Here is a 12497-nt window from a genome sequence, read left to right as displayed (position 1 = left end):
CAGGTGCTATGTTTGGTCTCGACATATCCCCCGGGCCTCCTCTGCTCTGTATCCCACCTACTCCTCACCTGGGCATCGACACCGGGGCTCAATCCGCAGCACTCTCTCCAAATCTTTGACTCAGGAGTTGCCTCCACCAAGCGGGATTGCGCAAGCCAGGGTACAGCAGTTGCATCCAAGTCCACTGGGTAACCTCCCGATGCAGGCGATGCCCCCTTAGCTGTGAAGTTGTAGCCCTTCCAAAACAAAAGCTCAGTGCAGCTCAGGGGTCTCACCCTCCACAGCATCCGGGCAGTGCCAAATCCTCGGGTCTGTGATGCAGAGATGCGTTTCCCACCATTGGCAATCTCCTCCATGCACCCCGGTATAGGGGTGGTGTGTGTTATGCATTACAGACCTCCCTACGTAGGTGCGCAGGAGTGCCTCTACCAATCACAGCTCCAAGGGGCGCCAGGAGGTCTTTTCACACATGTCAGCAACCTGTTTCCATATAACCTGCCAGACTTCACCACCAGGTAAGGGTGATTGCCGATGCCTCATTGTCAACTGTCACGGCCCAAAGGATTGAGCCAGACGCGTCCTACCTCCACCGTCAGGCCTCAGCAATTCCACAGCACCGACACCACCCACTCCGAGTCTTAGACGTAGGCCCAGCAAGGTGTCTGTGTCACGGGGACTGTCCGCGCTACCAGGCTTTGGATGCCATGGTGTCGCAAGGAGGAAGCTATGAAAAGTGATGCATCACTGGTTTTCCCCAGCGATGCACCTCTTTACATAAATGTAGCCCTGAATCTGCTTTTCCTCTTCCCCTGGGACTCTGCCTGGTCATCATGGATGTTGGGAGGGTTTGGAGGCTTGTTGAGCTGTGATGTTCCAGTCTGCATTCCATTGTTTATTTTCTTTTTTAGCATTGAAGGCAGACTTATGGGCTATTTTTGCTTCTAGGGGCAGAAAAGTGAGGTTGGACTGACTAACGTGAGTTTTTTACCGGCAATTGGTCCTTCGTCACCTTTTTCTCACTAACATCAGCATTTTTATCGCCTTAATGCTAGTGTTAATGGCAGTTTTCGCCACTGCTAGCTGATACTATCTCTGTGCAGTGACGTATTGTACATACGTCGCTACCAGGGCGATAGTTTTTAGCGATAGGCAGGTTTAAGAAAATGGCCGCTAACCAATGCAAACACTGGTTAGCGGCAATTCTTGTAAATATACCTCAGAATATTTTTGGTAGGAGGGGTATTTTTACCACCTCCATTCACCCTAGCCAGGAGAGGGTACCTCTCATCCAAACTGGTTGTGGAAAGGAGTGCCACATGGTTGAGCTCAGCTGTCCTCTCTAGTGCAGAGTGAAATTACAGACCCAAGTAGGGGACTACCTGCGTGGTCCACTCAAAGGGGAATCGCTGGGCAAGGTGCTGTTGTTCTGCCTGTGGGAGTGCATGTCTCAGTATCTTTGGCCCACATGCATCAAGCATTTTTGGAGTCGCAAACGGTGCGATTCCTTAAAATCGGCCGTTTGCGATTCCAAAAATGCTTTTTGGAATGCATCAAGAATTTTTTGAAATCACAACTTTTTTGCGATTTCTAAAAATGCGATTGCTTTTAAGAAATCGCAAATTTGCGATTTCTTAAAAGCAATGCATGAATACTTTTTAAATTGCGAATTCGCAATTAGAGGGATAAATTTACCGAGTAGTTGAACTACTCGGTAAATTTGCAAAAAGTGAAAATAACGCTGAAAATGCATTTTATTAACATTCATGTTACGGACACACATGTCCTTAGGGCATGTGTGTGTGCAACATGATGCGAAAACAGCATTTCATGGGTGCAGGGGGGGGTTCATTTGAACCCCCCTCACCACCCTTGAAATGCAATCAGGATTTGCGATTTTCAAATTGCGAATTCGCAATTCCCATTCATTCCTATGGGCCAAAACAAATTCGCAATTTGAAAATCACATTTTTTATGCGATTCGGTAAAAATAGCGATTTCTACCGAATTGCATGAAATTAAAAAATAATCATGCATAGCCTTTTGCGATTTCTAAATTGCGAATCGCTATTTATCGCAATTTAGAAATCGCAAAAGACGACATTGATGCATGTGGGCCCATGTCTTTTGAAGGTTGATTTTAAAACCTGAGACTTTTCCAAAGTCCTCCAGTTCTAAAAGCAATGGAATGAGTGGCATAATGGGCTTTGTGAGTGAGATCATGATGTCGTCTGAGTACACAGCCAATTTTTGTTCCTTGCCTCCCAAAGTGATGTCCACTATCTGAGGGTTGCCTCATATCCTCTCAGCTAATGGCTCCATATATAAGGCAAAAAGAAGTCGGGACAGGGGGCCTTGTCCCACATGCTATATTGATGGGTTGTGACGCCATTCATTCTAACCTGAGCCCTCGGTCCGACATAGTTGCACCACACCCATTGCTGAAAGCAAGGACCAAGGCTAATCTTACCCAACGCTAACGGAGATATGGCCACGGTTGAATGCCCTTTGGCATTTACTGTAAGCAGGCTTGCAGGTGCATGCAAACAGTGGACTTTATCTATGAGGTGACAGAGGAGGTTAGTGTTGTCACTGCAACCCCTTTCCGTATGAAGCCTGCTTGATAGGGATCTATTAAATCCTGCCTATGGGGGGCGAGGCAGGCTGCTAACACACTGCTGAACATTTTGTGTCTACTTTCCATAATGATATGGGGCGGTAAGATAAACAAAGCGTCATTTCCTTCCCAGGTTTAGCAATCACTATGATGGTGGTGTTTCTCATTGTGTCCTTTAGAGTTCTCTGATACACTATAGGAGTAGTATAAGTGATCCAGCGCCAATACCAATAATTGATCAGGGATTGATACACAACAACATTACTACAATGGCCCATACACATTCACCCAGTATCCCTGATGCGCTGGGGTACATTTATTTTGTTTTCATCAAATATTTCTTTATGGATCATTTTGGGACATCAGTTCCCCAAACTAATCTTGATATCAACTCTTCTTCTACTTGGTCGATCGACCAATTACTTGAGTAGTTGATGGCAATGGTAAATACTAACTTACTAATAATTTAGTCAACATTGATAACAGACTCTCGGTATGGTTAATAAATGAATTTTTATCTAAAAAATAAAGGTCAATGCTCAGTTGCAATTTGGTCACAATCAAAAACATTTTAATCTCATGAGGAGAAATTATGCATTTCATACAGACCTATTATGCAATGACATTATGCAATGAAGGAGTGGATAGAGCAAGAGACAAAAGATTCAGCAAAGTAATTATGCCAAACAATATTATACCTAATGGAGGGATAGATGAATAGATAATAAGTTTAGCTAAAATAATGCATATCAATTGTTGACGGAGTGGATAGGTGGAGAGACAAAAGATTCACAGACAAATACATTAAAGCTTATATTCTGAAAATGAAATAGACTAAATACATACCTAACCATATGTATGAAAAACAACCCCCTGGACCCAGGAGATGAAGGAGGTTCCCCAAAGGTATTCAGGAACCCAAGATACCGAACAGGAACAGGATAGGGTAGGCACAGCTAGGCCTCTCTGTAAACCAACGGACAACAACACATCTCCCCTCTTTTCTCCTGTCAGCCTAAGCTCTCTAAACCATACCCATAAAGGTACCCCAGATATACCCTAAAAGTTATATGACTAACCCACAAATGTTATATTCTATATTCAACTCACACAGGGATTGGTGGGTTTTGAGGGTGGCATTGTCACGCCACCATGACTTCGCATTTATTCAACAACTTTTTTGTGTAAGATGGTTCCCATGGTCCAAATTTCAGTTTATTTATACTTTCCCCATATAAGATACATTTTAGTACATTCTCCTTTCATCAATCAATATTATCACAGCACACATCCCCGGTCTCACTCTCGGCACAACAGTTGGCAGCCTTCTGATGCTCAGGCCTTCACTCATTTATGTCATCTGCGATGGTCAGCACATCTTGCTTGTCTAATGTCAGAGCAGATTCGCTCCGAGTAAAACTTCCCCTCCTAGCCAAGTTAACCTTTTGAAAATGGAGGCTACAATCATCACAGTAAAGTAGATGGAAACGAGCAAATATTAATTATATGCTAATGATACATCACTGTTTACCAACCATTATTCCCTATTTCCCATTACTGTTACCTAGCATAAGCCTAGTGCAAAAAGCAGCATTAATTATTACCTTAAAACAGAATGTGGCATGCAAATACTGAAGCACTTGTGGCCTATTCGTGCAACTCCTTTGTTTCTTCTAAAGCACAAGTATTATCACATTACTATGTACATATGTGTTAATTCAGGCATGCACAAAGCAGTTCCCTTGTGTCATGTTGCTGTTTATTAGGTTTTCTACATCTACTTAATGTTAGTATGTATTATAGGGCTATTTGATTCGAGCAGGTTTCATTTTCGCGAAACACTGCTCCATCAATTCCCCCCTCTGATGTCTTTTAGGAGGTATCATAAAATACCTATCATACCAAGTGCCATCTTTTATTCAAATTTAAAATTCTGTACTCTTTTCTTTTTTTATGGCACCCTCATCTAAGTATTCTCCTTCCATCTCTTCTAACTCTATTTCTTCTCTTTTTCTCTTTCTTGCTCTTCTCTTATTCTTTGAGTCAATTAATTCCTTTCTTTTACTTTTCCATTTACAACATTTATATGCTGTTATTATAACCAGAACTATGATAGCTATTGAGGCTATTGGGATTATGATTTTTCCTAATAGACTACTTCCAAAGGTATAAAACCAATTGCCTATCTTGGAGAAACTATTACCAAGTCTCTCCCAAACACCGTCAACCTCCAGTTGGGTCAAATCTTTGTGTAATTTCCCTCAATTCCTTTACTTTTATCCATGATATAAGTGCAGCAATGTTGGACTTTAAACATTCCACAGACTCCACCATCTTTTACCAATAAGATTTCAAGGGAAAGTTGATTTTGTAAGACCATTGATCTGATTGCAACCATGGAGGAACAGGGCGGTTACTTGCTAGACGCTAGTGGCGGGGGGCGCCATTACAGGGGAGATATTGCCGGGAGAGCGATAGATCCGCGATGAAAATCTGCATTACCGGGGAAAGCGGAAAAAGGAAGCCTATACCTATGGAGCACCAGGGAGAAAGGTGATGGTCCCGGAGTGCGTTTCCTCGCTGGGAAGGAGCTGGAGACAGGAGCGTGGGTCCCTCAGTACGAGCTGGAGTGAGGCAGCAGGAAGCCTCCAGCGGATCTGGCGGGCTGGAATTGAAGGTAGAGTCAGAACAAGCAGAGCGTGCCTGCAGCATGTGGAAGAGGTGGGGGCTGAGGAGAAAGGACGGAGCAGAGCTGAGAAACGGCAGAAGCACCTAAAGTCTGGAGATGTGATTAGGAGTGGGGGGCAACTTCTGCATATGGAGACAGGGAAAAACAAGGAAGGTGAGGCCCCCTCCAGATACACCCCAAGGACTAGGAACATAGGAGGGAAGCCAACTCTTCTTCCCATATCACCAGGCGCCTTGCCTGAATTACCACAAGGAGTCAAGACCACTATTAAGGCAAAGAAAGGGTGCCAAGGTAGGGGGTCAGAGAAGATAATAGACATGAAAACTAACAAGGGGAAAGGTGCAAAAAACCTGGTCTCCTTCCCACAAGAGATAAAGTTACCCCCTTGCTTAAATCTTTCTTTCGAGTACTTCCAAGCGTGCAGAAAAACGGTGTAGGGAGTTCAAGCCCCAGTCCAGAAAAGCATACCCCTGAGTTAACTTCAGAGAAGTCTGGGAGAAACACTAATACAGTAAACACCACTATTAACCGGGCAAGGGTGCTAATAGCACTGACGACTTGGTGGAATTGAGTACACCGAGGGGTGAGAGCAGGACCCCCCAGGGAGATATTATTACAGTTCCAGTAAGAAATAGGTCTGCAGTGCTGGCACCATCAGACAAACAGGAAGTCCTGCTCACAGAAGTAAATACGAACAGGCAGAATAGCCCAGTCAGCTTAGGTGAGGGGTTGACCGAAGCAAGTAAAGAGGCAGAAATCTAGCAGGCAGGCATACTATTGGATTTGGAGAATGACATTAAGAAGCACTTTGAGGTATCAGATGCCAATCAATTGGGGATACAAGCTTCTTTTTCTGAGCTAACGCGAAGCTGGATGAAGTCACCTTACATACCAAGATGTTGGAAGAAGAAGTTGGCGCAGTGATAAAGGATGTTGAGAAAAATTTAACTGAGATTTCCAAACTTAGAAGACAAAAGAAAATCCTAGGAGAAGATTTAGAGAGAGTCGAGAACCATTCTCGTAAGAATAACTTAAGATTTCTAAATATTACTGAAACCGAGGAAGGGTCAGACATGAAGGGTTTCATCATTTCGCTCCTACGTAAAACGATCCTGAAAGATTAGAAAGAGATAAATCTCGAGCATGAAATCTAGAGGGCACACAGAGAGCCGTTTCAGCGTGATTAACAAAGAACCAAACCCAGGAAGATCTTGATAAATTTTCTCTCCTACACTATTAAGGAGGAGATAATCAGCAGTGCTTTAAAAAATGGGCCTTATGTGATGAATGGTTATTCCCTGCTTGTTAGAACTGATGTGTGCAAGGCCACAGAACAGAGGCAATGGGAGTTAGACAGAAAGATGGAGGAGCTCCGTAAGTTGGGAGCAAAAGTCTAGTTAAAATACCCTGCAATGCTTCGTATTAGGTGGAATAATCAAATGTACAATCTTCATTCGATGGAAGATGTGGAAACATTAATTGACCGAATTAGCAAGGGAAATATTTCTAAATGACCGACAGGGTATGGGATAGATCGCTCTCTAAAAATTAGAAATGTATTAGCTTAATTCCCCTAATGGTATGCCCATAGGCATTGTTATGCCTAACAAGATAGGGAGGGTCCCCACGGTGGGTATAGGAGTAGGAGTAGGAGGGTGGGGTGGGAAGGTGGTGGGGGAGCACGGGTGGGGAGCAGTGGGAAAAAAAACTAAAGAAGTCCTCAGAACCCCTTATGCAGAAATACTCTCATAATCTAGGTATGAAGCAAGGAAAAAAATATCTCGGGAGGCAATATGGCTATGGTTAACATTCCGAGTATCAAAATTCTCACATGGAATGTGAATAGTCTTAGGTCCAAACCCAGACAGAGGAAAGTAATGGAATATTTCAGAAAATAATCAAGCACAATTATAAATTCGCAGGAAACACATCTAGTAGCAAATTAAAGTAAGGAGATGTTTGGAAGGTATGGTTGGGTCCAAAATTTTATCGTTTCAGATCAATCGCAATGTTGTAAGGGAGTTGCAATTCTAGTTAGAGTGGTTCCGCGATAGAAACCAAGGAGTTGAGTACGGACAGCTTGGACAGATGGGCTTTAGCTCGCCTAAAGTGAGCAGACAGGGATTTCTTATGTGTGGGATTTTACAGGCCCAGTGAGGATAACCCTCAACATATTTTAGATCTAGAACTGAGGTTGGCGGGTATTTCAGCTCCTGCGATTGTGGGAGGAAAATTTAATGTGTTGATGGATCCTGTGTTGGACCGCTCGACAAGAAGGGAGAGTGCATATGTTCCTAGAATGAGAAATACCCTGAAAAGTATGATATGAGATCTTGATTTAGTGGATGTCTGGAGACACTTGAAGGGTAAGACGAGGGGGTATACTTTTCTTAGTAAAAGCATCACCATTTCTCCACACCACTAAATTATTATTTAGCTGATAGATCTTTTGTAACGAATATTAGAAAGATCAAACATCTCCCTGCTCATATCTCAGATTAATCACCGGCAATGGAAGCAGTAACCGAGTATTTTGTCAATAACAAAGATTCTGCCTCCCCTGGAATTGTATTAGATGCCTTTGAGGCATATATATGGGGATCTTAAAAAATCTCACCTTTATAAAAAATCTGGAAGAGCAGATAGAACTAGAGAATTTAAAAAAGGAGTTTGGGATTTTAGAGGAGGCTTTATACTCTATAAGTGAGGGGGAGGAAAAGGACAAGATCGAAAGGAGGTTAGAAGAGGTACAACTAGAATTTAAAATTAGGATTGAACGGAAGTGTAAGGCAAGATTGCAAGCAGCGAATATGAAGGATTTTGAATATGGAGAGAAAGCAGGAGCATATTGAGCCATTTGCCCAGGCGCTCCACCAAGAAGACTCGGTTAAGGCTTTTTGTGTGGGAGCATTTGGAAAAAAATCACCTTATATGCACACGACCTAATTATCTACACAGCAGATCCTGCCACCACAATCCCAAGGGTAGAATAATTGTCCGAATATTATGGGGCCTTGTCAGGATACCTAGTAAATAGGGAGAAAACCTGGAGTATGTGCTGGAATATCCCAGATTGGAGGGGGAGTGTTCAGAGAGAGATTAGATATTTGGGAATCAATGTTTTTAATTCATTGCAGGACATACCACAACATAATCTTGAGAGACTTACTAAGGATATTGAGAAAGTATTATTTAGGTGAAAATATCCCCCATTAACGGTATATGGAAGGGTTAACCTGATGAAAAGGGTGTTATTGCCGAAGCTTACATTTTTTTAAATTCTATACCTCTCACCTTCCCGAGCAGCCTAATAAATAAAATATAGGGCAAACTGGGCAGTTTTGTCTAGGCAGATAGGGAAGCACCTATGTCCTGGAAGAAACTGTGGCGCAAACTAGCTGATGGAAGGCTTGCATTACCAGATTTAAAGTTATACTGCATGGCATTTCAGTTAAAAAATTGTAGAGTCCCATTATGTACACTTGGGCTCAGGGTTTGGGGTGGTTTGCTAGAGGAGATGATTAACGAGTGGGGCGGGAAAGGGTTTTCGTTTAAATTTGGGCCAAAGAATTTTTTTTAAAAGTAAAATTAAAGACGTTGAAGGCAGCACTCATTTTGTGGGTCAGAATCAGGAATATACTAGGAATCGGATATTAATCAGGAAGGGCACCCGAATTGCTTGAAAGACCAATTGAGTATCCCACTTAGGAGGGCAAGAATAGAGTTTTGGGGGGAGTTTATGGTGATGAATGAGGTGGTGCCATGGGAAATACTTTGGATTAAGGCAGGGGGATCCCTTTCAAGGTTTAATAATTTTCAACTGTTGTCCTGGGGGGAGGCGAATAGGCATGAGACTGAAGGTTTTTGGGAGTTTGAAACTACAATGAAGAAGGAAGTAAGTGGATGGGATGTAAATGTATTTGTAAATGTATTTGAGCTTATATAGCGCACAGCTACCCGCAGTGGGTTTCCCGGCGCTTGCTTAGGGAACCCGTCCTGGTATTCCCCTGTGAGATAACCCCGGCAGGGTATCCACAAGACATTACTGACTTCCGAGGAGGAAAAATTCAAAGCACCTTATGAGCTATGGGATGATGTGATCCAGATTTCTGAGCCACAAAAACTGTGGCATCTTTCTTTTAAGCTGCTTTATAACATAGTTAAACCATCAAACTTAAAAATAAATCACTTCTTTACGGATAACAGGCTCTATTGGACACCTGGTAAATTAGCAAAGTTTGTAACAGATGCCCCTACCAAAATGTCGCAGATGTGGTGTACTGAGTGCCAACGACAGGCATATGTTTTATGAATGCCCTTCGTTAGAGGAGTACTGCTCTACAGTGGAAAAGACTATAAATGAAATGTTATCTTCTAACATAAAAATAAGCTTACTATTAATAATGTTGGGAGTAGAAGATAAGCTGAGTCGGCCCCTTACTAGTGACAAGGTGGCCCTGCTCTTTTATCTAGTTCTCCTCGCTAGGAGAGAAATTTGTAAAAAATTGATTTAAGCTGCCCCACACCTTGGGATAGACTGGCTACAGGAAGTAAAAAGTACTTGTAAAATGGAAACTGATTTGGAGATTAATACACATAGATGGGCACGTGCGCGGGCTAGTGAACTATTGCAAAAGCCTCGGGAGGTACAGAATGGCTGGCAGGCTGTTATTTCCATACAATGATAGTATGAGGACAACATTTTTTTTTTATAAGATATGATTGCAACCATTTCCGTGTCAATCATCAAGAACCCACCAGCAGTATCTGTAGTTAATAAATCAACCACTGTGGACAATTTTCGAATTTTGTGTGAATTCAGAACGACTCCAACTGAGGGTATCAGTGCACCAAAATATCACCTACTATTTCTGTGAAGCTTGCTCTTTTGTTACATGTTAGTCCTTGCTTTATTTCGTTCAGTTTCTGATTACTTCGGTACATATGGTACACTTTAGGAAAAACTATAGCAAAGTAAAAACTTCTGTACCAAATGGGCAGGAAATCCATAATAAGCTTTCTTGCGACACACATAATAAATTCCTAGAAAAACTGGATCAGTGCCACCCTTCAATCCCCAACCTCCAGTAATATGGAATGTATGTTCACACTCACTAGAACCAATAAAGTAGTTATTATAGTTAGTCTTGGTTTTAAACAGACAAATCTTCCCTTTCTGTGACCTGTCCAGAGACATTGTAGCATACTTCTCACCTTTCTCATAACTTCCTTCCCTAAAAACCCATGGTGGTATTCAGGACTTTTGTTCAGCATCTTTCTTTTGTAAACTTTGTCTTCTATTTTCTACCATCTCTACACAAATATTCTCTTCAACCCTCTAACTACAGGTTAAATTATTCTTGTAAACGTATTCTATGTCTACAGTTTTAGTAATATGGAAAAATTATCCCATGAACAGTGCATATTTTTAACACTTAACACCTTGTTCAATTCTTTTATAACAGGAATTTCCTAAAATACATATGGGCCTATAAGAATTGCAGGTGAATCGCCACCGCCGTCCCGGCGGTGGCGATCCGCCCACCAGATGTCCCTGTTTCACTCCCTGCCATATTAGTATGGTGAGGGGCATCTGCCACTTTTCCGCTGGTCGGATTGCCGGCCGGGTGGAAAAAGCACACAATATGGCGGCGGTGCCTTGCAGGCACCGCCATCCATATTATGATGCCTGTGAGCAAATGCTTTTCAACGGGGAGACTCAGCCATGGCAAGGCATGCAGGAAATCACCGTGGGGGACCAGTGCGGGCCCCCGGGGGAATGGGGTGTGATTGGCTGCACCCAACATTGCCATGCACAAGTTGGCAGGCACCGCGTGGTGCCTGTCATGTTGCGCAAGGCAATGCACAACATGGCTTTCAGCATTGCGGCGAGTGCTGTTTACAGCACCGCCTGCTGCTATGTTAAAGGCAGGAATGCGCCCGCCAGTATGGCGGACACATCCTAATGGGCCCAGCGGGACCGCTGCACCTCTGGTGGTCAGTCCCGTGTTCCGTTAGGGTGGCGGGCGGACTAAGAGGCCTCTAAGTCTATATTGCAGTAGCGATACTCAAGTTTCCCCGTTACATGGAATAAGCTGGTAAGTATACTACAAGACACACCATAAGTTAATGGAAGGTGGTGATAAGTCACCCCTTCAGAAAGAGACAAAGGTAATTGCATGCACTCATAACTATCACTCACATTCATAGTTTCAACATACTCCTAGAGTAACTTGGTAAAGATGTTTAACAAGAAATTAATTGATTTATCATGATGGAGAATGCTTCCATCAAAGGGTACCATTTTAATATTTGGGTTTCATTAGTGACATTATTCATTCTTTCACTTGTTACATCATTAGTATTGTTTAATTTGTCAGTTACCATTAGAAAGGGTATAAGAACAGTTAATAGTACCCACATGAATGTTAACAACAAGACACTACACAAACAAGCTTTAATACACCTATGTTGTAAACTAGCTTTTGGAAGTTTAGTCACTTCTGCTTTAGCCATTTTCTTTGTACAAAAAAAAAATCTTTCTATACCGCCTCTAAATGTAAAAAATTGTATTATAAATATAGCAGTGTAATACTAGACTTTAAGGCTTTCTTTACCCCCTTTTTCTTATTTTTCTTTCTTCGGTTTGCTTTGACTTTTTATTTCATTTTCTTTTAAACACCAAGGTTGCACCTACATTTTGACACAGTTCTTTAAGGAATCCTTAATTTGCTTACATCAACTTTCTCAGTGTCAGAACTGTCTTTTTCTTCACTTGGATCTGAGCTTTCAATTTCTTCCAGTATCACATAAGTCCACTCAGGTACTCTTAATTTTCTACTTAACCTTCTTTTCCTGACTCTTCTTGATCTGTTTGACTTGAGACCTCATTACTTTGTACTGGTCTTTTTCTTAACCTTCTCTTCACAAGGGTGCATTTCAGTCTTTTCACTCCACTTGGCCAAGTATCACCCTTGCTTGTTTTATTTGTCTTGACCTTGTTTTCACCTTATACACAGGTTCTTTTGTTTGCCCTTTATTTGTGATTTTCAGTTTCTTCATGTTCTTCTGTTTCTACAATAACTTCTCTTTCAACTGTGAACTCACTTCCTTCTGGTTCGAATACAGTTTCGCCTGTTTCTGGTTAGGCTGGAAGTTCACTTTCTTCTGGATCATCAGTGAACTCACTTCTTT

This window comes from Lissotriton vulgaris, chromosome 3_1, assembly GCF_964263255.1.
Source record: "Lissotriton vulgaris chromosome 3_1, aLisVul1.2, whole genome shotgun sequence".
In the NCBI taxonomy this organism is placed as follows: Eukaryota; Metazoa; Chordata; class Amphibia; order Caudata; family Salamandridae; genus Lissotriton; species Lissotriton vulgaris.
Note: the sequence above shows the minus strand (reverse complement) of the source record.